This window comes from Cynara cardunculus, unplaced genomic scaffold (genome assembly GCF_001531365.2).
Source record: "Cynara cardunculus var. scolymus isolate 2C unplaced genomic scaffold, CcrdV1 Un_Scaffold_1930, whole genome shotgun sequence".
Lineage (NCBI taxonomy): Eukaryota > Viridiplantae > Streptophyta > Magnoliopsida > Asterales > Asteraceae > Cynara > Cynara cardunculus.
The window spans coordinates 52,220-58,855 of NW_020200918.1; positions in this window are offsets into that span (position 1 = coordinate 52,220).

Here is a 6,636-nt window from a genome sequence, read left to right on the forward strand (position 1 = left end):
CTGAGTTGACTCGGCTGAAAACTCGGTTTGACCACTAATCACTAAAAATCGCATAACTTTTCGGTCGGACCTCCTTTTTTGACGTGGTTTTCGCTCACGCGTTCGTAAAGAGATAATCTCAACTTACAGTAGAAATATCTCAAAAATATCTTCCAATAAAAGTCAGTTTTTATGTATCCGTAACGTAGATATTGATGTTTTTGACCCGTTTCTTTCTAATTGTTTTGCCCCGGGCCTTGTACGATGATTCTGACTATTTCATATATAGTTTATTGCATTTGGGTTTGCTTCCAAATTATACGTTTTGATCACATAAACACGTATAAAGAGATAATTGTAACGTATTTGTGAAAGTGTTTGTTACACCTTCTTCATTGGCCATTGGTAGCCAATGTCATCGAGGCAGGCGATGATCTCAGCAATGGATGGTTCACTGGCAAAGGGACCCTTGGGGAATCGAAAAACGTGCTTTAGAGTGGCCATGCCAAAGTTAAGAGTCATCCTGTTGAAGGTGAAAGAGATTTTCTCCACCTAATGACCGTTCTTATCCTCTTCTTGCACCACCTTAGCAGTCATCCAGAACTGCTGAAGGGCCGCCCTAACCATGACAGGTTAATGGTTGAGAGCATAGGTGATTGGGGACGTGGAGGAAGGCAGCAACATCCTCGTAGATGGTTTTTTTTATGGGAATGTCCAACAAGGCAATGTGGTTATTGGCCTTGAAGGAAATGTCTTCCATAGCAAAGTTCACATTCTTGGCAGTAATTTTCTATTATTGGTAAGGAAATAAGAATGAGAAAAACAATTCATATTAGTAGTCCAAGATTTATTGTGATCTTTTTATGTTTTAGAACAATAAAACTTCTTTTGAAAAATCCACAAATGAAATATTATGGTTTTTCAAGTAGATTAGTGTTTTGAAACGAGATTATAACCATGAATATGAATGTGTTATGAATCTTTCTGTTTGTGTTTTAAGAGAACAACGTTCTTAAAATCTCAAAGATCTGTTTCATTAGAAGGAAGAGAATAGTTCAAAATGTAAACAAAATTTATCAACCTCGGAGTTCTTTAAAGAAGGTTGAAGGTTTTGAGTGTTCTTGAGAGTTCTTGCTTGCAAAGTCTTTTTGGCAGAGGTTCGTCAAAGATTTTTCTAAACGTAAAGAAAATATGATGGAAGAGATCCCATATTTATAAGTAGGAGGAGAGAGAAAAGAAATAGGAGAGAGGAAAAATATGACGGTTGAGGAAAGGTCATGATGAGAAATATGGCACGTTCTCATCCATGATTGGATGAAAGATAAAGTAGGTCGTGTGTGTTTGATCTTTTTGCGCGTCTCAAAGCGATTCTTATTGGTAACAAAGAATGTCGTCATTAAGACGGTTCATTAAATATTTGTTTTAAAATGAAAGGGTTTTAAGAAATTTGAAGATTCACATTCAGTGATTAGATAATCCCTGAATAATTTTTTTTAAAACATTTTGATCACTGAAGAAGAGAATCTTCAGTGATGGTTTTGTTTTAAGAACTGAAAATAACTTAGAAGAATATATTTTCATAAAGACTTCAGTGTTAGTGATAAGAGAATCACTGAAACTGATATTTAAAAACATTTGAATCACTGAAAGTAGAAAGGTTCAGTGATCATTTTGATTTTAAGAAAGGATAAGTATAAAAGAGATATACTTACTTAAAAAAGTTCAACGAAGGAAAGAATAACTAAAACAAACTTTTAAAAACATTTTAATCACTGAAGAAGAAAAGCTTCAGTGATAGTTTTAATTTTTAAGAAAAGAATAAGTATACATACCTTAGAGAGTGTAAACACATTTACTTAAGAGTTCAGTGATAGAGATAGAGCATTGAATCATTTACTTAAGAGTTCAGTGATAGTACATGCAGAGCTTCTGTATGCTCATGCAGAGCTCCTGGCTACCCTCTTCAAGGAAAGCGCACATTAGCCCAGACATTCTCGCAAAGTGTCTAATAGATTTAAGGCGGCTTGACCAAGTCTGCTCCGCTATTCAAGGGAATTCAAAGATAAGGATGTAGACCAGTGAGCTCAGAGTTCCACGCCTTTTTTATAGCCTAGTTTGTTAGACCTAGATGTATATAAGGAGGCCTCCGCCTCAGGTTCAAATGACCTGAAGGAGCCAACTTATACTATACACGTATTCTTGTGAGATTACTTTTTGTTCTTCAATTGTTCATCATTATCAATAAAAGCATTCGGTTATTCAAAGTATTATTCACTATTTACTTTCTTATTTGAATATCCTGTTTAATCAATAGAAATACTTTGCTGTTCTTAATTCTTATTTTATGCAAACAACATTTCTGCAAATTGAGGGTATATGGGTTCCAACAATATGTATAAGAGCCTGCTAATCAAATTAATTAATTAGTCGATCGATATCCGACTGGATTATACTCTTAATTTTCTTTTGATTATTCGTTTTTAAAAGGATTTATCACTCCTATTTTTCAATCTTAAAAACATTTGCTTTTGAGTAATCTGGAAATTGTTTTTCAGTCAATCTTTCTTCTTGTCGAAGTTCTCTTCTAAAAAATCTCAATTAAAAATATCGTCTTCTCAATCATAGAACTCCATGTATAGTGCCGGCTCCTTAACAAAACCTCCGACTCTCATTAGGGAAGAATATCCCCAATGGAAGATCCGAATGATCAATTTCTACGAGGGTCTTGACCTAGAATTGTATGAGTCAATCTTAAATGGCCCATACGTCCCTACTACCATCATTTCTCATATTCCTGCTGCTGGTGATACAGTTGAGGTACCTGCCAGGCGAGTACCCAAACTTCGTCATGACTGGAACGATGAAGATAAACGAAGAGTGCAGGTGGATCAAAAGGCCAAAAAACTTTTGATCATGGCACTTCCCAACAAAATCTTCCAGTCACTGGACGCGTGCGACTCGGCGAAGGATTTGTGGGATCAACTGGCCAACCAGTTGGAAAGGGGCATTAAGATGAAGAAGAATCGTCGTGCCCAATGCCTCAATGAGTACAATAGCTTCCAGGCACTCTCTGATGAGGCTTTAGAACAGACTTATCATCGCTTCAACACGCTGATTAATAAATGTCACAAGTGTGACGTGATCAGAACTCAAGAGAAGAACAACATGCTCTTCTTGAAGAGATTGAATGCAGAATGGGGTAATCTAACGATGTCCCTCCAGGAAAACCAGAATCTGGAGGAATGGACTCTGCACAATGTATATGGGACGCTGTAGGCTCAAAAACAAGAGGTGCAGAAGGCAACAGTCGCTCTGGACGGACCTCTGGCTCTTGTCTCTGATTCAAAAGAGACAGGATCATGCCAAACACACAGAAAATGGAGACCCCAAGAAGAAAGAAGGAAGGGAAAGAAGGCTCTCATCTTGGAGAGTGATGATGAAACAGATAGAGCATCTAGCTCTGAAGACGATGACATTAACGCCTTTGCGAAATCCTTGGCCCTGATTACCAAGGAATTCCAAAAAAAAATTAGGAAGAAAGTCTTCGACAGAAGAGGCAGACAAAGCGATCAAAGCAGAGGGAAGTCTTTTGATGGAAGGAACCCTCCTTCTGTTCCGAACAAGAAGGAGGAAGAGTAGTCGGACTAGAAGAAGCAAGGCGTCCGATGCTTTAGATGCAGAAAGATAGGGCACTACTCCAAAGAGTGCAGAGGCCCTCTTATGAAAGATGAACTATACTACAAAAATAAGTACAAGTATAATCGATCACAAAGAAGTCTCATGGCAGAACAGGAGAATTGGGTCTCTGACTCCTCATCTGATGGAGAAAACCAAACCAACTTTTGTGGGATGGCTATCGAGAATGAGTCTGGATCTCACTCCGACTCCCAGGTATGCTCTATCTCTGGTTATTCTCACTCTGACCTGGAGAATAACCAGAGATAGCTACTGATTGTTTTGAACGAGAGACATAGCTACTGATTGTAGAGAAACAAGAATTGTCAGTGAAAAATGAAAAGCTTTTACATACAAAACGATCCATTGAAACAAGTCTTAAAACAGAATGTTTAGAATTAAAAGTGGCTATTAAGAAGAAGGATACAGAGCTTATAGAGAAAGAGAGAGATAGATTAAACTTTGAGGCCCTAAAAGATTATTTTCAAAAGGAAAGAGAGTTCCTACACCAGAGCTTACAAAGAAAAGAGCTCTTGATTAAGAAATATCAAGATGCTCAGCAGGTGTATGAAAAAGTTAACTCTCAACAAGATAAAACAGGGATAGGCTATACAGACCTAGACCTCTCCAGGAAGAGAAAAAAATACTCTTGAATCAGTGTTTAGGTTGGGCGAAAAACAGAAATTAGATTTTCCCATTTTGTATACAGCCTCACCGTTTAAAAGATGTAAGCTTGAAAGTGGAACCAGAACTCCTAAGTTGAAATTCAAAAACATCTCTTACTCTTCAAAATGTGTGCCGCAAGTTGATTTAAAATGCATACAGAAGACAAATGAGATTTTTTTGTTTTGGCTCTACAAATCTTGAACATCTTAAGACTGAAAGTGAGGTTGTCAAACCTGAACCAGATGAAATCAAAAGTTCATCCATATGCAATTTTCTTAAAACTTTGGATTCAAAAAAATGATGGATGGCTCTACAGAAATGATAAGACAGGCCTTCGAGCAAGACTTGCTTGAGGCTTTGAACTATCCTCCTAAAAGTCATGCAGATTCTTCTGAGTGTAACTCCTCGGATACTTTTGAAAGTCTATTAAAACAGAAGATGGACAAAGCTTCTAGCTCATGCATACGAGAACCTCAAGTTCTTAATGATACATCTGTATCTCGATATTCACACAAGGATTTTCTTGACTCTGACTCTGAGTCAGAGGTGAACTCATTTGAAGAGCAAGTTAAGGCAGAGGTCATTGCCAAAGAACCAGAGGTTGCAAAACCCCCTATTGAGAAAAAGATTCTCCTAGGTTCTGGTCGTGCAAGCATGACGACAAATGCTAAACCCACTCCCAAGTTTGAGTACAGGGTAAAGAGTGCAAAGTCTGTTTCTTGTGCATCAAAGGGCTCAAATTCCAAATCTAAGCCAATTAAATTCACTCCGGAACAGAAGGGAAAATCCGCTTCTTGCTCTAACAATAGTTCCTCTGTTTCAGAGAGGCCTCTGAAGGCCAAAGGAGTAGGGAAGAAGTCAGAGAAGACTCATTATGTGTTAAAATAATTAGATCTAGATAGGAAGTTTGCTAGAACTACCAATGCTWGGAATGATTGTAATAATTTAYTCTTTAAAGCTAATAAATCATTTTGTCATTCAAAATGTTTTCATAATTGTGAATGTGTTTCTCTGCTGCTAAAATTAAAACAACACTTCTTTGACCCTAATTTTCTTCTCTCTGGGTCATTGAGGTCTAAATCTAAGAAGACCCAGAAGAGAAATAAGGCTCCTAAAGCCAAGTTTGTTAATTCAAGTCAAGAGACGAAGCCTATTCCAAAGCCTAAAAAGCAACCCTCTGTCTCTAATCATCGAGGACCCATTATGAAATAGGTACCTAAATCCCTATAATTTGTTTTGTAGAAGCCGCATGTGGACATTTGGTATCTTGACTCCGGATGCTCAAGACACATGACCGGCAATAAGAGGTTGCTCTCCTCATACAGAGAGAAGATTGGAGGAAAAGTTACCTTTGGGGATAATAAACAAGGAGAAATAAAGGGATACGGGGATCTACTACAAGGTAAGGTTGCTTATGTCTCTGGGCTTAAATATAATCCTTTGAGCATAAGTCAACTGTGTGATTTTGGCTACAATGTCAAGTTCCATAAAAGGAAACTTGCTCCATTATGTCAGAATCAGGTCAGGAGTTGCGAAGAGCTAAGAGAAAAGACAATCTATATCTCATGAACTTCTCACTAAGAGACAACTCAGAGACACTCTGTCTCGTGTCTCGCAAGAGTGAAGAAGCTTGGCTCTGGCACCACAAGCTGTCTCATCTTAATTTCCAAAATATAGAGAAGCTTGTGAAGAATAATCTGGTTGACGGATTTCCTGCCATAAAGTTCGAAAAAGACAATCTCTGCTCTGTGTCTGAAATGGGAAAGCTCAAAAGAGCATCCCACAAACTAAGACAGATGTGTCTTGTGTCAAACCTCTGCATATGCTTCATGTGGATCTTTGTGGTCCAATCTCTGTGCAGAGCTTGTCTGGTAAGAAGTATATCTTAGTCTTAATTGATGAATACTCACGATATACTTGGATTGAGTTTGTAAGGCAAAAATTAGATGTCCCAGAGCTGCTAATTAAATTAATGACCAAGATTCAAGTACTTCTACAAAGAAAAATTCAGAAGCTGAGAAGTGATTATGGAATAGAGTTCAAGAACGCCAAGATTGATGCGTACTTGGACACAAAAGGCATAACCAGAACTTCTCTGCAGCAAGGACACCACAACAAAATGGTGTCATAGAAAGAAATAATAGAACTCTAGTCGAAGCTGCACGCACCATGCTAGCCAACTTTGGTCTTCCAACCTGGTTCTGGGCAGAAGCAATTCTTACTGCCTGTTTTATTCAAAATAGAGCAACAGTGGTAAAGAGGCACATGAAAACACCTTACGAACTAATCAACCAAAGAAAGCCTAACGTTAAATTT